The sequence below is a fragment of the Oratosquilla oratoria genome, chromosome 12 (assembly GCF_046742065.1).
Source record: "Oratosquilla oratoria isolate Oo_2021 chromosome 12, ASM4674206v1, whole genome shotgun sequence".
Lineage (NCBI taxonomy): Eukaryota > Metazoa > Arthropoda > Malacostraca > Stomatopoda > Squillidae > Oratosquilla > Oratosquilla oratoria.
The window spans coordinates 62,878,914-62,905,492 of NC_134788.1; the positions used below are offsets into that span (position 1 = coordinate 62,878,914).

The 26,579-nt window shown below is 39.2% G+C and overlaps 1 long non-coding RNA gene across 1 annotated transcript in view; it reads left to right on the plus strand.

Moving 5' to 3' along the window:
- The window catches only part of LOC143031927 (uncharacterized), a 298,829-nt gene that overhangs the window by 480 nt on the left and 271,770 nt on the right, over positions 1–26,579 (plus strand). Inside the window, exon 1 of the long non-coding RNA XR_012967047.1 lies at positions 1–365. This exon is cut by the window's left edge and continues 480 nt beyond it. This is a non-coding gene — a long non-coding RNA (uncharacterized LOC143031927). The remainder of the gene's footprint in view (positions 366–26,579) is intronic.

Genomic DNA, 26,579 nt, shown 5'->3' on the forward strand with positions numbered 1-26,579 from the left:
CTTACTGTTATTTTTACCTATGTGCATTACCTTGCATTTACTTGTGTTATATTTCATTAGCCACTTTTCAGACCATTGCTGTAATTGATCTAAATCTTCTTGAATATCTAATTGGTTTGAGTGATCATTTGCCACTCCGCACAGTTTTGTATCATCAGCAAATTTGGAAACAGTAGATTTTAGTCCATGGTCTATATCATTTATATATACTATGAATAGAAGTGGCCCAAGAACGGAACCCTGAGGAACTCCACTTGCAACACTTTTCCATCCAGAAGTTTTTCCATTTAAAACAACTCTCTGTTTTCGACCATTCAACCAATTACTAGTCCAACCTAATAGGCTACCACTTATTCCATGCAAAGGTAATTTAGTAAGTAGTCTTTCGTGTGGGACGGTATCAAAAGCTTTTGCAAAGTCTAGATATATTAAATCTATATTGTTTCTTTTGTCATAATTCGAGATAACTGTGTTGTAGAATTCGAGTAAATTAGTCACGCAAGAACGTTTCCGTCTGAAACCATGCTGGCTATCATTTATCAAACGATTACTTTCTAAATGATGTTCGATAGCATCTCTGATGATAGTTTCCATTATTTTTCCTACGATTGAAGTCAAACTTATAGGCCTATAGTTATTTGGCTTCTTTTTGTCACCTTTTTTGAATATGGGAGTAACGTTAGCTAGCTTCCATTCTCTTGGGACATCTCCGAATATGATGGATTTCTTGAAAATAATTTCTAATGGAACAACAATCTCATTTTTCATTTCCTTTAAGATTCTTGGATGCCAACCGTCAGGCCCTGGTGTTTTATTAACTTTGAGTTTGTCTATACACCTTTTAATTTTTTCTTTTGTTATATCTACCGTAGTGAGTAAGTTTAACCCAGACTTTTCACAGGTTTCAGTTTGGAATTCACTTTGAGGTGTTTCGTTTACGAATACCGAGCTAAAATTATTGTTTAAGATATTACACATTCCTTCATTTGAATATTCAAGTTGACCGTCAGCAGATAATAGTGGACCAATGTGATTCCTAACAACCTTTTTATCTCTAATGTAACTATAGAATTCTTTGGGATTCTCTTTGGATTTATCAGCGATGTTCATTTCGTATTGTCGTTTTCTTTTTCTTATTGTCTTTTTTAAATCTCTCTGTATTGATACATAACTTTCATAGTCATTAGATGCACCCGAGCACTTATATTTTTTATAAGCCTGTCTCTTTTTAGCAATACTTTTTTCAGTTTCTTTGTCGAGCCACTTTGGGCGAGCCTGATTTGGGGGACGTCTGTCCTTAAAAGGAATGTAAGTTTGAAAATGAATAATAAATGAAATAGATATGATAGAAATAAAATAAATACTAGCTAATAATAAATAACATATAGTAAATTATCAATAATAAACACTAAAAATAGATAATATATATAAAATAACAAATTATAAATAATGAATAAGTGATAAATAATAAATTATAAATAAGTAACAAATAATAAAGAATAATAAGATACAATAAGAAATCAATAAATGATTAATAATGAATAATGAATAATAATTGATAAATGATACATAAGTAAATCATAACGAATAATATATATTAGATAATAGGGAGAGGCACCGGAATTCAATCAATAAAAAATATCTGGATAGTAAAACTTTCAAAAGTGTTTTAGAAATATTATGAAAATATTGTCGAACATGAATCTTAAAGCCATTCTAAAGAAGATACGGACACTTTTTAGACCTTATATGGAATTTCAAGACAATTGTAAATTAGATATGTGCATATGTTTTTCTTGAAGATAAACTTTGTTGGAAAATGGCGCTATTTCCATCTTATGGCCTCGTGTCTTTAGAGAGCCGAAAGCAGTGATTCACAGTTTTGAAATCTAGTTATATATAGCGTCTCCAACTTAACAGTTGCTTTATTTACCGAGTTATATAGAAATGTTGTAGAGAACTAGAGGCAGAGAAAGAATATCGACGGTTTGTCTGAGGAGTAGACTTGCAACGCGTGCTAGTCGTCACTTTTTACGAAAAACGTAAAGGAAGAATAAACGACTTGTTCTTCCTTTTATGTCGTTGACTACACCCCCCTATGTTACCAATGTCCTGCCCTTCCCTCTCTACCTCACCCTGCCACACTTTGAAAATGCCTCCGGGTGCTCATCTGAAGGAAGAAAGTTGCTCCCGCGTCGCGCCAGTCCTCGGCTTGGCGCGGGACTTAGACTCGACGACGGCCCGTGCGTATTTGTTAGACAAATTGAATGAAAACGACTGGAGCATGCATATACCGAAACAGTTTGTACTTGAGAAGTCATTGCACTACTACAGCCAATGGTGCTACTACTGAGCAAAGGTATTCTTACTTGAGAAAACGGACAAGGAACGAAATTGATGACATCTTGTAGCCGTGCATATATTCGATTGTGACAAGATACAATGGAATTGTGAGCGCGTATAAGACTGACTAAGGCTTGATTCACACTATCGGTCCGGTCGCGCTCCGCTCTCGGTCCGGTCCAATATTGTCTCATTAATTTCAATGGAAGCATTCACACTGGCGCTCTCGCTCCGCTCTCGCTCCGCTCTCGCTCCGCTCTCGCTCCAGTCAAGGTTCCGTCAAAAGATATCTTTACTGGAGCGAGAGCGGAGCGTGACCGGACCGTGAGCGCCAGTGTTAACTCAGTTGCCACGGTCCTGCTTCTCCTGCTCCACTCCAGTCGAAATTCAGTCTTCATATAAGCAAGTAGTGTTACCTTCTGTCCTACCAAACCATGGATAATCCAAAGGAAACACCACAATGGGATCATGAGAAAGTTAGAAAAATTATAGAAATACGTTTTCTTTTTATTTATCACTGATACAATGACAATGCGTACAGCGAGGATATACATAAGCACCAACTGAATAAAATATAACCTACAAAACTTACTTTAATTTTGTGGATTCAGATGAAATGCTAATAGAATTAGTCAAAAGGTAAACCAGAGCTGTATGACCTGACTTCGCTGCACTACAGTGATAACGTGGCGAAAAGAAGAAGCTGTGTTGAAATAAGCAGGCAGCTGGGTTGTGAAGGTAAGAAATTCCATACAATAGCCTAATGTCCACTGTGGAAATGCATTTCCTATCCTCACTAAACAATTTTCCTATACAATAATGTTTGCATACTTATCATATTGCCAAGGTACTGAGAAAAAAAAAAAAAACATTATTAACCGAAGAAAGAAATTCCATATGTATAATAACAGCCTATTATCCACTGCGGAAATGCATCTCCTTAGCTCACTCAACAAATATTCCTACACAAGTTTGTTTGTCTACTTATATTTTATCATTTTGCCAAGGCATTGAACCAGCTGGGGAGCTGAAATAATCTTTCAGTGTTTCTCTCACGCCAAAAGCCTCCTTTGTAGCATTTCCCCCTCTTCCTCTCATTGGACGCACTGACCATAGGGCCTACACTTGGGAGTCTAATTTCCATTACCACCTGTCTGGTGGCTAGGCAGGAGTTTGGGAAGTTACATAAGACCATAAGAAGAACATAATAACATAAGAATATGGAGAAGGAGGCTGCAGGAGACCAAATGGCCTACAATTGGTAGTTACAAGCAGTTGTCTAGTCAGGATAATTGGAACTAACATAAGAGTATAATAACACAAGAAAAGCATAATAACATGACGAAGGAGGCTGCATGCAGGAGACCATACGGCCTACACTTGGGAGTTCCATCATCACCTGTCATCTCCATCCCTCCAATTCTTGCCCCTTCCTTTCCTTCTTAATTAAATCAAAATTGGTCCAATCTAAACCCAATGCTGCTGCTGCATCAGTCTGCTGCTGCAAGTCCTGCACTCCTCCTGCCTCAATAGGATGATGACCTTGCCTTGTTGGCCGCCTATTGTCCCTCCCTCCCTCTCTCCCTCCCTTCCTCTCTCCCTCCCTCCCTACTTCCCCTCCTATCCTCCCTCCTCCTCCTCTTCCCTTTCATCCTCCTTCCCTTCTTCCCTCCCATTCTCCCTCCTTCTCCCCTTCTACCTCTCTCCCTCCTTCCCTCCCATTCTCCCCTTCTACCTCCTTCCCTCTCCCCTCCCCTCCTTCCCCCTCCCATCCTCCCTCCCTCCCTCCCTCTCTTCCTGCAAGGCCCTACCTTGTGCCTTACCTGGCAAGTGTTGGGTCCGAGTTTGATCCTGAGCGTGCAGGACGTGGTCAGGACGTCGTGGAGGGGGAAGGACGGGTTCAGAAAAACCACGTGCCCCCCTTATTTCAATAAATAAGGTGGTTAGTGATGAAGAGGCATTGGCGTTCACACGTTGGTTTATTTCAAAGCACAAAGGAAATATGCACAAGCACTCTCACTGTCACTCGTCAACCTTTCTCAATACTGACCAGCTTGGAACTCGGCGTACGTGACATGACTTCACGCTGGAATAGCGCACCTAAGGGCAGTTGCCAATAATTAATTTTCTACAATTATTCCTTCCACACAGAAATTTACATACATCCAATTTCAGTTAGACAATAATTCAATTTTGATAATAATAATCTATATCCCATTTATTCAACTTTCGCATTATGAATAAAATGATAATTAACTTTGTAATTAGAAAACGGTAATTAGCCAAAGTTCCAGAAGTTTCCGTCACTCACATACGAACACACACACACAAATGACGCATCACTTTTTACGTTCTATATTAATGCAATCCTTTTAGATTCTATAATACAATAACAATTCAACCATGACAATGGGCTATCTAATGAAAAAGATATTATAAAAACCTAACTTATTGTGAAGAATAAAAGATTAAGCATGATTTTTGCCAGTCTAGCATGATTTTTTTTAATTATTGCCTAATATATTCCCGTGTGACGTCATATCGCGCAAGCGTGAAAACATTTCACACAATATACTAAAATGGGCATAATTCACCAATGACATTGGGTTATTCTAATGAAACAATATTATAAAAATCTAAGTTATAATAAAGAATAAAATATTAAGTATGATTTTTGCCAGTCTAGCATAATTTTTAGTTATCTAATATATTCTCGTGTGACGTCGTGTCGAACAGTGGTGAAAACATTTCACATAATTACACTAAATAATTCACCCATGACATTGGGCTATTTTAATGAAAAAATATTATGGAAACAGATTTTTTTAGGAATAAAAAAATTAAACGTTATTTTTGCCAGTCTAGCATGACTTTTAAGTTGTCAAACATATTCCTGCTTGAGGATTGATTATTTTTTGTCCGTGCCCTGACCGTATCGAGTAATGTATATATATATATATATATATATATATATATTTAAATATATATTTTTATATATATATATTTTGATATATATATATTTTTTGGTGTGTTTATATATATATTTATAAATATATATATACTTTTTTTTTTTTTTTTTTTTTTTTTCTTTTTTAAGCTGAAAACAGAGTCTAGGTGATATTACGTTATGTAATGCTATATTTAGGTTTACTTTGGTAAAGTAAAGAGTTACTTTGGACAGGGCAAACAAACAATGCATGAATTCAAATCTAAATACATACATATACCAAAGCTTTTTTCTCCCTTATTAGGGAGGTAGCCAAAAAGGAAAAGGCATAAAAATCATTCCCACCCATTCCATTCCCGAAAACACTCCACACCCCTCCACCCTCCCTCCCATCTTAGCACCTCCTAGATGACGGGTCATCCCTGCACCCTGTCCACTGCCCTGGGTCAGAAGCAGTGTCGCAAGACACAGCACATCCACAGCAAGGCCGCTTCATTAAATCGACGACCCCTCCTCTCCGTCCCCCCATTGCATAAAAGGATAAGACGGGGAGAAATCCCTTCGGGCTGCGTCAAAATTTGCTCACACATACTACCTCAACCCCCCACCCCCCCTCCATTCCACCTCATGTATCACAACATCAACCCTACCCCACCCTTCTCCAGTCACCCCTGTCTACTCTCCACTTCCGTCCTTCCTCACCCGACATTCCCCTCTTTCCCAAAACCCCCATCCATCCACCTCATCCTAGGACGTCCCTTCATGTTCACTCCTCCACATCTGCCTTCCATACCTCTTTTACTAGTCTTTCTTCACTCATTCTTTCCATGTGTCCAAACCATCCTAATACTCTTTCATCAACCCTATCTCCCAGCTCCTTTTCACCCCTATTCTCCTTCTCACCTCCTCATTTCTCACTCTATCCAGCCTTGTAACCCCTAACATACTTCTAAGACACATTATCTCAACCAAATTTAAACTCCTTCTCTCTTCCTCTCTTATGTTTCATGTTTCTGCCCCATACAGTGCTGTTGGTACAATCACTCCTTCATACAATCTCCCATTAGCCTCCATTCCCAAATGTCTATTTCTCATTACACTCTTTAACCCACCAAAGCATTTGCTCGCTTCTCACGATCTACATTCTACTTCACCCCCACTCCTCCCTTTCCTGTCACATTCGTCCCAAGTATCTAAAACTATCCACTTCCTCCAGTCGCTCTCCCTTAATGTTTAATTCCAGTCTGCTGCCTTTTTCACCCCTTATACATCTCATCACCCTACATTAATCGACATTTATCTTTAACTTTCTTCTTTCACATACTCCCCCAAACTCTGTCACCAACTTCCTCAATCCCTCCTCTGATCCTGCTACAAGCGCAGTGTTGTCCGCAAACACCTCCCACTTTTCTCTATTGTCTTTAAACATCTCCAATCCCTGACCCACTACCCTTGCATTTACCTCTCGCACCACTCCTTCCATGTATAAGTTGAACAGCCAGGGCAACATAACACATCCCTGACTAAGTCCCACCTTTACCTCGAACCACTCACTCTCTCCATTTCTAATCCCGACACATGCTCTACTACTCTCGTAAAAACTCTTGACAGCTCCTAGAAGCTTTCCTCCTATCCCATATATCTGCAAGACCTCCCACAGTGCCTTCCTGTCTACCCTGCCTTATGCCTTTTCCAGGTCCATAAAGGCCCAAAAAACATCCTTCCCCTTTCCTATAGCTTTCTCATATATTTGTCTTACCACAAAGATCTGATCTACACAACCTCTACCAGTCCTAAATCCACACTTTGCCTCACCAATTACTCCCTCTGTTCCTCTCCTAATCCTCTCAATCAAGATCCTCCCATAAACCTTTCCAACTACACTAAATAAGCTAATCTCTCTGAAACTACTACATTCACACTTGTCCCTTTTTCCCTTGTAAAGTGGAACTATACAGGCACTCCTCCAGTCCTCCGGCACTCCACCCTCTCTCCAGCAAGCATTAAATAACCTCACCAGCCAGTCCACCATCACTGTACCTCCTTTTTTTAGACATTCTGTATTGCATCCATCCATACCAGGTGCCTTACCTGCTTTCATCATCTTAACAACTGCCTTCACTTCATCCTTCCCTATTTCTCCTCCATTTTCCTCACTCACCACTCTCATTTTCTTAGCATTTCCCACTAAAGCTATATTTCCCTCCCTATCCTCCTTCACATTTAGCAACTCCCTAAAATATTCTGCCCATCTCTCCATCTGCACCTTTTACCTTTTCTTCTCTACTTGATTCGCCTCCTCTTCCTCTCTTGATTTCTTTCCAAAAAATCTTTTTATTACTTTCAAAATTTTCTGTCATACTCTTACCCCATTTCACATCTGCTCTCCTCTTTGCCTCCTTTACCTTTTGCTTTACTTCTCTTTTCTTTTCTTTGTACCTCTCATATGACTTTCTCATCCTATTTTGTAACCAATCTGTGAAAGCTCGCTTCTTTTCATCTACAACTTTTTTTGCTTCTTCATCCCACCACTCACTACCCTTCCTTCTAGTTCCTCCTATCCTCCTTGTTCCACACACCATCTTTGCACACATTGTAACTCCCTCCTTGAATCACCCCCATTCCTCCTCCACTCCTAGTTCTACTCTATCCTTCACTCCCACCCACTCCTCCTTCAGCTTCTTTTCGTACTCCTCCTTTTCCTTTTCATTTAAAGAGTTCACTCAAAGCACCTCCCTACCTTTTGTCCCTTTCCTCTTTCTCCATCTATCCTCTCTTCTCAACTTACCTTCCACCAAAAAATGATCTGATATTCCCCCACCCTCTCCCCTTAGCACATGTGCATCCTTAACTCTCCATATCATAATCCTATTTACCACTACACAATCCATTAGCACTCTAACTACCACCCTTCCTCCAACACCCTCTCCCATGTGTACTTATGCTTGACTTTCTTCCGAAACACTGTATTTGCTATCATCAACTCTCTTTCTAGACACATTTCCATAATCAATTCTCCACTACGATTCTTTCCTGGAACTCCACATTTCCCAACCACTCCATCAATTGGATCATTTCCTACCCTAGCATTAAGGTCTCCCAGTACAATTACATTGATATTTCTCCCTAAATCCTCTATGCACTTATTTAAATCTATCCAAAAAGCCTCCCTTTCTTCTACGCTCTTCTCACTGCCAGGCCCATATGCACTTACAAAGACCCACATCTCCTTTCCCAGTTTCACCTTCATCCACATTATCCTTGAGGAAACCTCCTCCCACTCCACTACACGTTTACCTATCTCTTCACTTACTAGTATACCCACCCCTTCTCTCCCTCGCTCTCTCTTCACTCCTGATAACCTCCCACTTACACTCACCCTTCCCTTTCAACTTAGTTTCACTCAAAGCCAACACATCCATCTATCTTCTCACAAACATATTACCTATACTACCTGTTGATTTCTATTGACACTAAACTAATTGAAGCTCGCTGGCTACGCGGGTTAAGGCGTCGTTACTTGCGGTGAAAGTCAGGGTGAGGGCGGTTCGAATCCTGCCACCAGCGAAGTTGAGCCAAGTGCATGGTTCATTAAATTCCACGCTACAAAGATATATGGGATAGGAGGAAAGTTTTAAGGGCAGTCAACAGTTTTTACGAGAGTTGTAGAGCTTGTGTTAGGATTACAAATGGAGAGAGTGAATGGTTTGAGGTAAAAGTGGGGCTTCGTCAAGAATGTGTTATGTCGCCCTGGCTGTTCAATTTTTACATGAATGCGGTGTGCGAGAGGTGAATGCAAGGGTAGTGGGACAGGGGTTGGCAATGATTAAAGAAAACGGAGAAAAGTGGGATTTGAGCCAGTTGTTGTTTGCTGACGACACTGCGCTTGTAGAAGGATCAGAGGAGGGATTGGGGAAGTTAGTGACAGAGTTTGAGAAGGTGTGTGAAAGAAGGAAGCTGAAGATAAATGTGGGTAAAAGTAAGGTGATGAGATGTACAAGGGGAGAGAGTGACAGCAGGCTGGAGGTGAGCATTAAGGGTGAAAGACTGGAGGAAGTGGATATTTTTAGATACTTGGGTGCGAATGTGGCAGGAAAGGGAGGAGTGAGGGTGGAGGTAGAATGTAGATTGAGAGAAGCGAGTAAATGCCTTGGTGGATTAAAAAGTGTAATGAGAAATAGACATCTGGGAATGGATGCTAAGAGAAGGTTATATGAAGGAGTGATTGTGCCAACAGCACTGTATGGGGCAGAAACATGGAACATGAGATAATGAGAGAGGAAGAGAGAAGGAGTTTAAATGTGTTTGAGATGAAATGTCTGAGAAGTATGATAGGGGTTACTAGGCTAGATAGAGTGAGAAATGAGGAGGTGAGGAGGAGAACAGGGGTGGAAAGGGAACTGGGAGATAGGGTTGGTGAAAGAATATTAGGATGGTTTGGACACATGGAAAGAATGAGTGAAGAAAGATTAGTAAAAGAAGTGTGGAAGGCGGAGGTGGAAGGAGCAAATATGAGGGGGTGTCCTAGGATGAAGTGGATGGATGGGGTGAAAGGGACATTACAAAAGAGAGGAATGTCTGGAGGAAGGACGGGAGAGGACAGAAGATAGAGGTGAATGGAGAGGGGATGTGTATAGATGATGCTATGATGCATGAGGGGGAGTGGGTGGGGGATGGAGGTGAGGAAGTATGTATGAGGAAAAAAAAATTGACGAAGCCCGAAGTGATTTCTTCCGGTCTTCTCCTTTTCTCTATGAGGGGTCGGAGAGGGGGATCGCCGAATTTTATGAAGCGGCCTTGCTGTGAATGTGCTGTGTCTTGCGACACACTGCCTCTGACCAGGGCAGTGGACAGGATGCAGGGATGACCCGTCATCCAGGAGGTGCTAAGATACCGTCCATTTCCATCTTCACACTAGACAAAAATGCTGTCGATTTCCTCCTTCACACAGGACAAAACTGCCGTCGATTCCTACGTACACACTAGGCAAAAATACCGTTGATTTCCATCTACACACTAGGCAAAACTGCCGTCGATTTTCATCTTCACACTAGCCAAAACTGCCGTCGATTTTCATCATCACATTGAGCAAAAATGCCGTCGATTTTCATCTTCACTCTAGGCAAAACTGCCGTTAATTTTCATCTTCACACTAAGCAAAAATGCCTTCGATGTTCATCTTTACACTAGGCTAAAATACCGTCGATTTTCATCTTCACAGTAGACAAAAATGCCGTTGATTTCCATCTACACACTAGGCAAAAATACCGTTGATTTCCACGTTCACACTAAGCAAAACTGCCGTCGATTTTCTATTACACACAGGGCAAAAATGGCGTCGATTTTTATCTTCACACTAGGCAAAATTACCGTCGATTTTTATGTACACACTAGGCAAAAATGCCGGCGATTTCCATCTTCACATTAGGCAAGATGCCGTCGATTTTGGTTTTCTATGTCTACGTCTTGCTTCACATTTATTTTTTGTTTTATTCGCGATGACCATACACAAGGACCGAAAAATCATCCCGCGCTCTGATGACGACGTTATGATTTCACGTCGCATATTTTCTATATTTCTAAATTCTTTCTTTCCACGTGTTTAAAAAATTCTCAGAATGTTTCGTTCAACACAATTGTCAAAATTCATTGGCTCTTCTATATTTTTAAAACGTTTCCCTCTACATGTATTTAAGGATTTTCTCAGAATGTTTCGCTCTAAGAATGATATTGTCAAAATTCATCGTCTTTTCTATATTCTTAAAACATTTTTCTCTACACGGCTTTCTCAGAATGTTTCGTTCAGTGTTACCTGAAAATTTCGATTCCTGATGCCATGACATCTTTACCTTTCACGTCGTCTTAAACAAGGTAAAAACGCCTTCGATTTTCTCCTTCACACAGGGCAAAAAGACGTCAAAAATGCCGTCGATTTCCTCCTTCGGTTTCCATCTACACACTAAGCAAGATTACCGTCGATTTTCATGTACACACTAGGCAAAAATGCCGTCGATTTCCATCTTCACAATAGGTAAAATGCCGTCGATTTTGGTTTTATATGTCGATGTCTTCCTCCACGTTTGGCAGAATTTTTTTTTTATTTTTTGTTCTATTCGCGTTTCTTATCTAAGTCTAAATAAAAATATTCTTCTAAAAAACAGGCTGTGGAAGTCGGGGAAAGGTGGTATTTCAGTGACACTTTGTCCTAAAAATATTCTTGAAAAAAGAGCTTGGGTAAGTCGGGGTCAGGTGGTATTCTTCTTCTTCTTCTTCTTCGTCTTCTTTTTCTCGTTCCTCTTCTTCTTCTTCGCGTTCCTCTTCTACTTCTTCTTCTTCTTCTTCTTCTTCTTCTTCTTCTTCTTCTTCTTCTTCTTCTTCTTCTTATCGTTCTTCTTCTTCTTCGCGTTCCTCTTCTTCTTCTTCTTCTTCTTCTTCTTCTTCTTCTTCTTCTTCTTCTTCTTCGCGTTCTTCTTCTTCTTCGCGTTCTTCTTCTTCGCGCTCTTCTTCTTCTTCTTCTTCTTCTTCTTCTTCTTCTTCTTCTTCTTCTTCTTCTTCTTCTTCTTCTTCTTCTTCTTCTTCTTCTTCTTTCCGTTATTCTTCGCGTTTTTCTTCTTTGCGTTCTTCTTCGCGTTCTTCTTCTTCTTCGCGTTCTTCTTCTTCTTTTTCTTCTTCTTCTTCTTCTTCTTCTTCTTCTTCTTCTTCTTCTTCGCGTTCTTCTTCTTCTTCTTCTTCTTCTTCTTCTTCTTCTTCTTCTTCTTCTTCTTCTTCTTCTTCTTCTTCTTCTTCTTCGTGTTCTTCTTCTTCTTTGCGTTCTTCTTCCTCGCGTTCTTCTTCGCGTTCTTCTTCGCGTTCTTCTTTGCGTTCTTCTTCGCATTCTTCTTCGCATTCTTCTCCGTGTTCTTCTTCGCGTTCTTCTTCTTCTTCGCGTTCTTCTTCCTCGCGTTCTTCTTCCTCGCGTTCTTCTTCCTCGCGTTCTTCTTCCTCGCGTTCTTCTTCGCGTTCTTCTTCGCGTTCTTCTTCGCGTTCTTCTTCGCATTCTACTTCGTGTTCTTCTTCGCGTTCTTCTTTCTCGCGTTCTTCTTCGCGTTCTTCTTCGCGTTCTTCTTCGTGTTCTTCTTCGTGCTGGGGATCCCGTATTGGGGTTCCGCCCTGAGGCCGAGGCCGAAGGGGAAAACGAGGGATTAGAGTGCGGAAAGCTGCGGCCGTAGGCCGCCGTTTGCGCAGCCAAGCTCCCGGCGAAGCCGGGGAGGGTTAAGCCTGCGGCTTGTAAGTCTGAATAAAAGTAGAATCTGTCATTTCCCGCCCCAATGGGGCGAGCCGGTGGTAAATTGGTTACATCATCGCTTGGCAGGTGTATTTAGGGTAGATTTAGGGTTTCACCCGAGTGTCTTTGTGCTATTGTTTGTTCTCGGAAGAAATTCGAAGAAGAAGAAGAACTCGAAGAAGAACTCGAAGAAGAAGAACTCGAAGAAGAACTCGAAGAAGAAGAAGAACTCGAAGAAGAACTCGAAGAAGAACTCGAAGAAGAACTCGAAGAAGAAGAAGAAGAACTCGAAGAAGAAGAAGAAGAAGAAGAAGAAGAAGAAGAAGAAGAAGAAGAACTCGAAGAAGAAGAACTCGAAGAAGAAGAAGAAGAAGAAGAAGAAGAACTCGAAGAAGAAGAAGAAGAAGAACTCGAAGAAGAAGAAGAACTCGAAGAACTCGAAGAAGAAGAAGAACTCGAAGAACTCGAAGAAGAAGAAGAAGAAGAAGAAGAAGAAGAAGAAGAACTCGAAGAAGAAGAAGAAGAAGAAGAAGAAGAAGAAGAAGAAGAACTCGAAGAAGAAGAACTCGAAGAAGAAGAAGAAGAAGAAGAAGAAGAACTCAAAGAAGAAGAAGAAGTAGAACTCGAAGAACTCGAAGAAGAACTCGAAAAAGAAGAACTCGAAAGAGAAGAACTTGAAGAATAACTCGAAGAAGAAGAAGAACTCGAAGAAGAACTCGAAGAAGAAGAACTCGAAGAAGAAGAAGAAGAACTCGAAGAAGAACTCGAAGAAGAAGAACTCGAAGAAGAAGAAGAAGAAGAACTCGAAGAAGAAGAAGAAGAAGAAGAACTCGAAGAAGAAGAAGAAGAAGAAGAAGAAGAAGAAGAAGAAGAAGAAGAACTCGAAGAAGAACTCGAAGAAGAAGAAGAACTCGAAGAAGAACTCGAAGAACTCGAAGAAGAAGAAGAACTCGAAGAAGAAGAAGAAGAAGAACTCGAAGAAGAAGAAGAAGAAGAAGAAGAAGAAGAAGAAGAAGAAGAACTCGAAGAAGAAGAAGAAGAACTCGAAGAACTCGAAGAAGAAGAACTCGAAGAAGAAGAACTCGAAGAAGAAGAAGAACTCGAAGAAGAAGAAGAAGAAGAAGAAGAAGAAGAAGAACTCGAAGAAGAACTCAAAGAAGAAGAAGAACTCAAAGAAGAAGAAGAACTCGAAGAAGAACTCGAAGAAGAAGAAGAAGAACTCGAAGAAGAAGAAGAAGAAGAAGAAGAACTCGAAGAAGAAGAAGAACTCGAAGAAGAAGAAGAAGAACTCGAAGAAGAAGAAGAAGAACTCGAAGAAGAAGAAGAAGAAGAAGAAGAAGAAGAAGAAGAAGAAGAAGAAGAACTCGAAGAAGAAGAAGAAGAACTCGAAGAAGAAGAAGAAGAAGAACTCGAAGAACTCGAAGAAGAACTTGAAGAAGAAGAAGAAGAAGAAGAAGAAGAAGAAGAAGAAGAAGAAGAAGAAGAAGAAGAAGAAGAAGAAGAAGAAGAAGAAGAAGAAGAAGAAGAAGAAGAAGAAGAAGAAGAGCGAGCAGCGCCGCAGGCCAAGCCCCCCGGCGTAGCCGGGGGCTTGTATATATACTGTATATATATATATATATATGTACATATACATATATATATATATATATATATATATATAATCCCACAATGAGTTTCTTCAACGGGACAGAAATACCGTAGTAATTTCCTCACATCGACTTAAATACAGTCGATATTTTTTTCCCCCAAAAAACCAGGAAAGGTGTTTTTGTCCCTTGAGAAAAAAAAAAAATGAAAAAAAAAAAAAATTAATAAAGAAAAAAAAAAGAATTAATAAAAATTAAAACACATAAAAACAATATATAAATAAGTAAACAAATAAATAAAATGATTAAATACAATAAATTTCATAAAACAAATTGCATTCATAAGATATATAGTATATGTACATCAATCAAAAACAAAAATATATAGAATATAGTTCAAAATTAATATAGATTAATATAGATAGATATACAAAAAAGTACATAGAAACCTTACGTTATTATTTATCATTTATCACTTATTATTTCATTTATTAATTCTAAGAGACCAATGAGGAAGTGGGTAGAGTGGAGAATCTACTTCGACCTTTTTATCTAAATAAATGAATAAATAATTTGATAGATAGATTAATAAATGAATAAAGATAATTAGATAAATAAGTCAATAAATGAAATAGATAATCAAATAGTATATGAATAAATTGTAGATAAATAGATAATTAAAAATAAATAATAAACATATTCTATTTATTTATAGATAAATAAAATAATAGATATATGAATTATAGATAAATAAATAACAATAAATAAATAATAAACCTATGAACAAATGAACAACAAACAAATAATAAAAAGTAAATAGACGAATACATGAATAACAGTATGTACTAAAATGCCTATTCCTCCTTATCAGGGGGGTAGCTGTGTCACTGCATATATACAAACATTCGTTGTCCTTTCCTTTCCTTTCTTAGGTCATCCCCGGCTCCTGGCACATGATTCAGGTAATCTAGAACGATTGTAATAATAATTATGAAAACAGTGATAATGACAATAACAATAGATATAATGATAATAGCAATAGCAATAATAATAATGATAATATAAGTAATAATAATAATAGTAATAACAACAAGAGCAACAACAGTGATAATGATAATAATGATATTAACAATAATAATAACTGTAATGATGTAATCAATAATAAATGATGATAATCAAATGATTATACATTAATGTCAATAACGATATCATTAATGGCAACATAATGACAACAGCACAAAAGGGATAAATAGACAAATGGATAAATAGATAAACGAATAAGAATAAATAAATGAATAAACGAAATGAATTATTAAACAAAAATATAAATAATAAATAAACAGATAAGGTCCACAAAGGCTTCTAATGTGTATAAAGAGGTCGACCCTTTAATTATAAAGGGGTCTCGAACATTGGCTTAAATTGTTATCTTTTAGTCATATGGCAACACGACGATGTTGCCATAACGTCATCCATGGTTAGTGAGTCACTCTCATTGGTGAGTCATGTGGTGACGTCACAAGATGTACACAAACGCTTTGTGTGTTATACTGCCCGCCAATACTTGAGGACAGTTTCTCACGCACACGCGTACATACGTACACATACGTACACACACACACACACACACACACACACACACACACACACACACACACACACACACACACACACACACACACACACACACACACACACACACACACACACACACACACACACACAATCACACACAATCACACACAATCACACACAATCACACACACACACACACACACACACACACACACACACACACACACACACACACACACACACACACACACACACACACACACACACACACACACACACACACACACACAATCACACACAATCACACACACAATTTTTATGTTTTTTCAATTATCGTGATATATATTTTCTTAGTTTCTAAGGTCTACAATCTAGACTCCAGGTAGAATATAGGAATCGAACCTAGAGTGGAGATTAATCTAGAGAAAAATGGTTCGTACTTTGATACACAAAACACACACAAATAAATAAATAAATAGATAAATGAATAAATAAATAAATAAATAAATAAATAAATAAATAAATAAATAAATAAATAAATAAATAAATAAATAAATAAATAAATAAATAAATAAATAAATAAATAGATAAATGAATAAATAAATAAATAAATAAATAGATAAATAAGAGAAAGAGGTGATATAATAACATAATTATGATTTATTTTTTGTGGGACAAAAGAAGCTAAGAAGTTTGTGTGTGTGTGTGTGTGTGTGTGTGTGTGTGTGTGTGTGTGTGTGTGTGTGTGTGTGTGTGTGTGTGTGTGTGTGTGTGTGTGTGTGTGTGTGTGTGTGTGTGTGTGTGTGTGTGTGTGTGTGTGTGTGTGTGTGTGTGTGTGTGTGTGTGTGTGTGTGTGTGTGTGTGTGTGTGTGTGTGTGTGTGTGTCACATCATCCTTCTTTTTCTTCTTCTTCCCACTCCTCCTCCTCTTCCTTGTCCTCCTCCTACTTTTCTTCTTCCTCCCCTCCTCCTCCCCTCCTCCTCTTCCTCTTCCTTGTCCTCCTCTTCCTCTTCCTCCTCCCTTCCTCCTTTTCTTCTTCCTCCTCCTCCTTCTCCTCTCCTTCCTCCTCTTTCCCCTCCCCTTCCTCCTCCTCTTCTTCCTCCTCCATAACATATGTAGATCTGTCCTTAACGACCCCCCTCCTCCACCTCCACTTCCTCCCCACATCCACCCACTGGGGGGGGAGTCTATGGGGGGAATGGGGGGGGGACTATTTCTAAATGGCCTCAGCACCCAACAACCTCTTCCTCTTAAAACACTTTCTTCCTCCCTTCCCTATCCCCCCATATCCTCTCCCCCCCACAAACCTCATTTACCCCCCTCTCCTCTCTTATTCCCCCATCTTCTCAATGATCCTCCCCAACAAACTCACAAGGCTATCTTCACTTTAAGCCCCCCACGCCCCCTAATCTTCTACTAAGCTCCCCCTATTTATCTCCCCTCCTCCTCCTCCTCCTCCTTCCTCCCACTCCCTCCTAACTTCGTTTCCTCTTCCTCCTCTTCCTCCTCCTCCTCCCTCCACGCTTGAATATTCCCCTTGTGTTCCAAATGTGCTCAACTGTGCTAGTAGTCGTTCATGAGGTAATGTGTCGAAGGCTTTGGCATAATCTAGAAATATGATGTCGACAGGTAGGTGATGGCTTAGCGCTTCTGTCCAAAGGTCCATAGCTTCCAGGAGGTTAGTTGCTGTGGATTTTCCTGAGGTAAAGCCATGTTGCTGAGCACAAAGGAGGCTATTTGTTCTTAAGTGCTGAATAAGATTTTCGGCAGTTATGCGCTCGAGGTGTTTTGCACACAACCGATGTCAATGAAACTGGTCTGCAGTTGGCCGGATTTGATTTGTCGCCCTTCTCTACCCATTAAACTCCGATGACAAGATTCTTGTCATTTGGTCAAATAAAACAAAAAATCATAAAACACCAAAATGTTTGATCAAACACCAGGAAAATATGACGTCATTCCTCCTCGCTTCGCTCGCAAGCGAGCGAAGCGAGGAGGACTGACGTCATATTTTTCTGGTGTTTGATCAAACATTTTGGTGTTTTATGATTTTTTGTTTTATTTGACCAAATGACAAGAATCTTGTCATCGGAGTTTAATGGGTTAAATATAGAAGTCACAGTCGCAACCTTCCACTGCTTTGGTACCTCCCCATGTTTGAGACTGGCGTTGCAAAGGATGCAGAGAGGTGTGACCAATATTCCTGACAGTTCTTTGAGTATTCTTGGGTGCACTAAATCCGGTCCTGGTTATTTGTCCACTCGCAGGGCCTGAAGCTTAGTTAGGACTCTTTCCCTGTTAACTGAGATCCTTAGGTTGATTGCAGTACCTTGTCTGCAAATGATGGAAAGTTGACCATGTCCTCTATTGTGAAAATATCTGTGTATTGTTTAACTGAGAACTTCTGCCTTGCCTCGATCCCGACTAACGAAGACACCCTCAGAATTTCTTAAGTCTAGTATTCCTGTTCTAGTCCTTCGACGGCTATCATCATAGTTCCTCAGAAGGCCTTGTTGTTCGTACAGATTTCACTGGCAAGCCTGCTCTCAAATTCCTTTCTGGCTTTCCTTGTGGCGTGAATAGCTTCATTGAGAGCCAAGACATACTGCTGATAGTCACGCCCATCTTTGGTGTTGAGATATCTGATCCAAGCGTGGTACTTTCTTCTCACTTTCCCTAAGGCAGCTTTGTTTATGCACAACGGTTTCTTGATCTTCTCATTAGCGATTACTGTCTTTTTTTTAATACACTTGTCTACAGCGCTCTTGGTCTCTTACTCGATACAGTCAGCCATCTCCTGTACTGTAAGACCCCTGAGTGTGGATTCCCAGTCAGTGTCAAGGATATTCTTCACGTCATCAAAGTTACCTCTGTTGTAGTCGTGCACTGTTGTGTCAGTCTGCGGAGAAGCTGCACCAGATTTCACTGTCGTGGTAAGACCCATGTGGTCAATAGCTCCTAATGGATCTATTGCCGTGATTTGTTCAGTCATATCTTCCTTGTTGGCAAATAGCAAGTCATCTTGTGTTGGAGTTTGTCCAACTCTATATCTGGTTGGCTGGGATATGTGCTGGTGCAAATATGTGTCTCTCATGCACTTAACAAATCTGGTGTAGGAACTATCCGGGCTGACATTCGTTGAAAGTACAGGGGAAGGGTTCCAAGTGATTACTGGATGGTTAAAATCTCCAGCCAACACTTTATGAGTATAGTTACTGTTAGCTTCCCAAGTAAAAGTCTCGTGTAGGACATTATCAGTCATGCTGGCCAAGTTGGGGGTGGGTGCCACTTCTGTATATGACACCTTTTAAGTAAAAGTGTTTCACCACGGTGCCCCTCAAACGTTACCCACGCACTGTCGTCCTTGTATGTTTCGTTTTCAGCAATTCTTGGTGTTACTTTTCTGGCATGGTACTTGTTTTTGACATAGATGCATGCTCCTCTTGTGTTCGGTGCTGCGAAGTCACTCAGAAACAAATCATACCCAGGAATAGACAGAGTTTGAGGTTCTGGTATGACACCAATTTTCGACTTTACTTCAGTTAGCATCATCATGTCAAAATTATGATTAGTGTTTAATGCTAGGAGTAGATCATACTTGCCCATTGTTGAATTATCTACATTAGTATAGTAAGTTTTTAATTTCTCTGTTCTATTGTAATTAGGCCTTGGTTGATTGTTACTGGCGGTAATGTTTCCTACTGTTGTTGTTGTTGTTCGTTTGGTTGTTCCTTGACTTCGACTATTTTCCCTCGCTTGATGACGACCCACTTTTTGTCTGGTTGCAAATTCCTGGTGGTAGTTCTGAGTGATGAAACCAAGTTTCTTGACTCTGATGGCTGGTTTTTTGGTGAGATCGGGTCGAGTGAATACTTTGCTATAGATGCCGTTAGGTTCACTGTCTCTCAAGTCCTTGGCTTTGGCTTTGGCCAGGATTGTTTTCTTTTCAGCAAATGAGTCAAACTCTGTCTTCAATACTCTAACCTTTCCCTCTATGTGGTCACCTAACCCTGATGCCTTTGTCACCTTTGTAATTAGTTTGAATGAATTACTCCTTCCTGAACATTAGGGCTACTGCTCGCAGGTCTTCTTCCGGGTTGCTTTGTTCTGGGAAATTCAGTATAACCAAATTTAGCTTTCTCTGACCAATTTGTTCTAGTTCTGATATATCATATATCCTTTTCACTTCCTTGTGGTTTCTGCAAAATTCTTTAGTCACGTGTTCATTGTGATTACTGTTGATACGGACATGCATACATATACGGACATGCATACATATACATACATACACACACACATACATACGTACATAAATACATGCATACATACGAGACTACCGCGATCCATGGCATATTGAGGGAAAGCACAGAAAATACAATTGCTGATATTCGTAAGCCCTGTTTTTATCAGGCAATCATTGCCTTTCTTCCTTGTCTCTTCTACTCTTCTCTGTCATATTCCTCATTTTATTATACCTATAAATATCTATATCAATAATATTCTTCTTGCTGTTTTCATATCATTCTATTTACCAACGAAGCCTTATTTCTTCTCGCATGCCATAGAAGACGAATCTCAAACGTTGATGACGTCATGTCGCTTCTCTCTGACCACAAGATGCCGCGCTAGAGAATTAGCAGGTACGCTCAGCCTCAACACGAATCGATTTATCTTTTGTCAAATATTAAAGGTGTATTTTTGCTTCTGTATCATTTAACAGACTTGATATTAACATTATAACATTCCAATATACAGTATTATGAGTTATAACATAAAGTCACAAAAATACGGGCTGATTACCTTACCCGCAGAAGTTTTCGTTGAAGTCTCTGCAGTATCGATATGAAATACATATGATACTAATTACCTTTACTAAGTGCACGGCGCCGTGGTGTAATGACACACACGGCTGACACCGTATCAGCAGATCCGAGTTCGAATCTCGGCGGCGCCGTGCTTTTGATTTTTTCTCTTTTTTCATGTCGCGGTGGTCCAGTAGTTAGGATCACAGGGCCGCGTCCCGAGGGGCCCGAGTTCGAAACCCGGGAGTTGCCATTCCGCTTTCAATGGAAGCTCACCTTGGTAGACTTCACTGGAACTCTCGTTCTTTGAATTAATATTTATTGCCAAGTTTATCTGACAAAGGTATTCGTATCAACATACAAACATTCACTCCATGAAATAACAGTGCAATTAGGACTCAGAGTGAGGAATAATATATATGAAAAAGGCTTTCCCCTGTAGGGTTGTCAATTATAATTGGAACCAGCTGCCCGAAGGGTTCATTGCAGCAAAATCAGTCAACCGTGTGTGTGTGTGTGTGTATAATGATAATAATAATAATAATAATAATAATAATAATAATAATAATAATAATAATAATAATAATAATAATAATAATAATAATAATAATAATAATAATAATAATAACAATAATAATGATAATAATAATAATGATAATAATAATAATGATAATAATAATAATAATAATAATAATAATAATAATAATAATAATAATAATAATAATAATAATAATAATAATAATAATAATAATAATAATAATAATAATAATAATAATAATAAATGTTAATGATGATGATGATGATGATAATAATGATAATAATGATGATAATGATAATAATGATAATGATGATAATAATAAATAATAATAAAAAATGAATTTATTTGGCAAAGAATCAATATAGATGAAGTGCAGATGATGACAAGAACACATAGTTCGAAATAATAATTGCAAATCGCCGCGGATAACACAAAAAAACATGTACGCTTTTTTCCATTGTGGTCCTCATTAGATTGTTATTCTACACCAAGTTACACAGACAACATACGTAGCGGGTTAAGGGGACCAGAGACAATCATGAGTAATACCAGTCAGTACACCTATGACACATAAACATTATTATAGTGTTGCTAATATTACTAAAATGTTCGTAACACATAGGATATTGAGACCAAAAATTGAGCACCATCACAATAAGGAACATTGCAGGAAAGGAACAACAAAATAACGTTAAATGGTAACAAAACAGTATGAGTGAGTACCATATCAGAGTAGTACCATTAATAATATACTACATTATTCTACAGCTGTATCAACATGTTGTTATAATGAATGCTACATTGCAGCTTGGGTCATCTATTGATTAATTCTAAAATTTTACCTGTATCTCAGGATGGAGTGGGCAATTAGTATGAGCACTAGGAAGTAGTACATTATAACCTGAAGCACCAGAAGTAGGGAACAGGAGACCAGTGCTCGTATGAGTAAAACAACAAGGAGAACAAGGAAAAAGTCCAATTACCTTGTTGCCTGGTGCCCTGATTCACCAGGCTTGTATTATGGTCAGATCATAACTGTTCTCGGACCCTACCTGAGACATATACCATATTATGACTAGCAAAACATAGGTGGAAACCAATTTATGAGTGAACGCAGATCTGGATGGTATTACTCATGGAGACATGGTATCCCTCACTAAGCTAGTAGTACACAAAATCAAGGCTGTTCTCTGTCCATAGCTGAGACATATAGTAACCCTTGACTTTTTTCTTGAAGGTAACCTTGCTATTTGTGAGTTCCATAATTGAGCACCTGTGAAATGAAAGCTGTTTTTGGTGAAGGGACCAGCATGAGATACAATAAAAGGCCCTTGACTGTTCTGGGTTCGGTTCTCAGCAGATAACGTAAAATTACAGCTCACATATGAGGGAGCAGAATTATGAACGACATTGTAAACATGGTTTAGTTTCAGCTGCTGGACACGATATTTTACAGGTAACATTCCTACCTTGCTAAATTCTTCTATACCAATATGACTACGTTGAGGTAAATTTAGCATGAATCTAATGATCTTATTTTGTGCAACCTGTAGCCGAGACTGGTTTTTTCTGCTCAGACTACTGTACCAAGAGCTACAAGTGTAATCAAAGTGATGCTGTAACAAGGCTGAGACCAGAAGCTTCTTTGTTTCCAAATCAAAATTTCTGGCTTTTCTGTACAAAAATTTGACTTTATGTGAACACTTGGATACAATCTTATCCGTTATGGCATTCCCTGAGAGGGACTGATCTAAGGGTATTCCAAGATAGGTTACCTCTTGTTTTGACTCCAAGACATTAACCCCACATCGCGTTGTTTCCTGAGGTTGGGTTTTGATGCGAAGACAATACTTTCAGTTTTGCCGAGGTGTAAAGACAGCCTGTTACCTATGAGCCAGTCCTGGACTGTTCAACACTCAGTGTCTCCTCTACTTCAACTGAGTTCCTACCTGAGACAATTAGTGCGGAATCGTCTGCATATATCAATAACTTACAGTTCACCGCACCTGGCAAGTCGTTAACCCATTCAACTCCGATGACAAGATGTCTTGTCATTTGGTCAAATAAAACAAAAAATCATAAAACACCAAAATGTTTGATCAAACACCAGAAAAATATGACGTCAGTCCTCGCTTCGCTGCGAGCGAAGCGAGGATTGACGTCATATTTTTCTGGTGTTTGATCAAACATTTTGGTGTTTTATGATTTTTTGTTTTATTTGACCAAATGACAAGACATCTTGTCATCGGAGTTGAATGGGTTAACATAGACCACGAACAGTAGTGGTCCTAGAATTGAACCTTGTGGTACACCACAAGTTATCTCTCTGTTACCTAAGCAGGCTCCATTTACCTGTACAAGTTGTTTGCGACCTGTAAGGTAGGACTTGGATCAGCCAATATTCGCCACTCCTAATGCCTGAATTTTTTTTTCAATGAGATATCATGGTCCACCGTGTCAAATGCCTTTTGTAGATCCAACAAAACTAAACCTGGTGAAGGGACCAGCATACACATGCACATGCACATACACATACTTATACACACACACACACACACACACACACACACACACACACACACACACACACACACACACACACACACACACGAATATACTTGCATAAATGTATACATACATAATACGTACACGGATACATACACACATTTGCATTTTGATCGCCCCTGTGAACGTTTAAGACGAATAAGTAAATCGTCAGATAAAAGAATTCGAGTCAAAAGAATAATAAAAGTTCAACCCATACTCCACTTCCTTTGTCTACACACGATTTAACAATAAAATACTATTCTCTTGGATGAATAAAATCACCTGACGGCAGTCAGAAGCCGAAAGAAGTCATAAGTGACAGACAAAGAGTGATTCAAGAGAGTATTTAGTAGATAAAGCTACACCGTTTTCTTATACCACTGAAGATGGATGAAAAACGGTACTCTTATCCGAATTGGACCCTGAGACTCAAAAACTTGATGGAACTTTTTCGCGGAACCCTCCGGTCTTCGTACCTTCAGTACTCGAGTTAGAATATAAAATGGAGTTCACAGACAGAGGATTTCGGGAACTGCGGAGGACTCGTCGTGGCAGAAGAGGCAGCCATAGAAGTTTCCTGGGTCATCGGATCCTTCTGAACAGAAATTCGCGCCATCTTCGACATTGGGCCGATTTTGGGATTTGGCGCCTTCGGAATGGTCCTCAGAGCGGTCTTGAAATCGACCGGTAAAGAAGTGGCTATCAAGACCCAGATCAAGGAGATCTGTGAAGAAGCCATCTACAAAGAGCTCGACGCTCTTAGGACCTTGGGAAATCACCCGAATATAATCAACCTGCACAGAGTCATCGAAGATCGGGAGAACAAGCAGGTTCATTGTTTTCGTCCTCAATCTTATGGATCTGTCTCTCGAAGAGACAATGAACGCAATGACCTCCAGAGGATTCCGTCTCAGGGAGGACGAAATCAAGTCCGTTTGGCTTCAATGCCTTAGAGGACTGAGACACGTCCATATTAACCCATTCAACTCCGATGACAAGATGTCTTGTCATTTGGTCAAATAAAACCAAAAATCATAAAACACCAAAATGTTTGATCAAACACCAGAAAAATATGACGTCAATCCTCGCTTCGCTGCGAGCGAAGCGAGGATTGACGTCATATTTTTCTGGTGTTTGATCAAACATTTTGGTGTTTTATGATTTTTGGTTTTATTTGACCAAATGACAAGACATCTTGTCATCGGAGTTGAATGGGTTAATGGACTTATTCACATAGACTTGGCTCCCAGGAACATCCTCCTCAGCAGGACTGGCTTAGTCAAGATCTCCGGCTTTGGTTTGGCAGCTCGGGAAGACAAAGTCGTCGACGACACACAAAGAGACGACCTTGTCGACCTCAGTGTCGTCTTCGTCTACAGTGTAACTCAAGAGCTCGTCGAGGACCTTCAAAGTCTCGAGAAGAGAGTGAGCTCTGCAGGAGTCGAGCTCGTGGAAGACATGTTCTTCGGGGAAGTTTCGACGCGCGAATCTCTTTTGTCCCGTTATTTTGGTGACAAACCTTCGCCAAGAATTCCTTACATCGGACACATTCTCTCTGGAAACACGTCTGATCTAGATGAAGAAATGAAGATTTGTTGATTTAAAAAAAAAAAAAAAAAAATACTTGCGTAAAGTAATGATATCCATTAATTCGACTCTTTGTAAGTCACTAAAAATGCAAGATTTTGCAAATAATAATAATTAAAATTACTATAGTGATTAAGAATAAATAAAAAATACAATTTTTCTGTAATTGTTGTTGATGAAAATCGTTCATTTGTCAAAAGATTTTGAAAACAAAATGTATTAATATTTCTATCAAAGCCAAATTTGAAAAAATTGATCAATATTATTTGATACTGATCTAAATTACGAAATTCAACACTTATTTCAGCCAATTTCTCTTCCTTATTAGTATATAGACAAAATCTCATTTTTAGAAAATGAGAGATTTTTGAAATTCTATTTTCTATACATACATACATCATTTATTCATACAATATGCAAATTGTGACATCTTGTCAATAGAGCAATGGCGTCCTGTGGATCCTGTGATGTCTTGCAGATCTGGTGGAGCCCTGTACAGTAGATGCAGGGGAGTCCTGTAGACCCGTGGGGCTTTGTAGATCCGGTGGAGTCCTGCAGATCCACTGGAGTCCTGTAGATGCATTGGAATCCTGTAGATCCAGTGGAGTCCTGTAGATCCAGTGGAGTCCTGTAGATCTATTGGAGTCGTTTAGATGCAGTGGAGTCATGCCAAAGGTTCCTGCGACCAGAGGGCTCTAAAGGTCGAAGGCCGAGCTCCCTGCGAAGCGGGGACTGGCGCAGCCGGTGGCTCGTATTAAAAAAGATATATATATATATATATATATATATATATATATATATATATATATATATATATATATATATATATATGCAAAAATGATTACGTCACAAAAGAAATGAATATCTATTTCAGGAAGCTCCTTGTAAATCAACAAACAATTAGCGTTTCCTTCAGCTGAACAAAATCGTCAGGCGAAAGCTAAAGATGATTCTTGACTTTTTTTTTAATAAAATTGCTTGGCGAATGCCAGAAGGAACAGAGAAACATAAAATGAGAGGAGACTGCAAAAGACCATAAGGCCTACACTAGGCAGTACTATGTCTCGTACCGCCAATCGTCCATAAAGTTAGCTAATCTTCACTCGAAACAGCCGATAGTTTCAGCGCTCTTTGTATGGTCACTAAGTCTGTTTCATTCGTTGACCACTCTGTGGGCAAACCAGATCTTGCCTATTTCCTTCTTAACCCATTCAACTCCGATGACAAGATGTCTTGTCATTTGGTCAAATAAAACAAAAAATCATAAAACACCAAAATGTTTGATCAAACACCAGAAAAATATGACGTCAATCCTCGCTTCGCTCGCAGCGAAACGAGGACTGACGTCATATTTTTCTGGTATTTGATCAAACATTTTGGTGTTTTATGA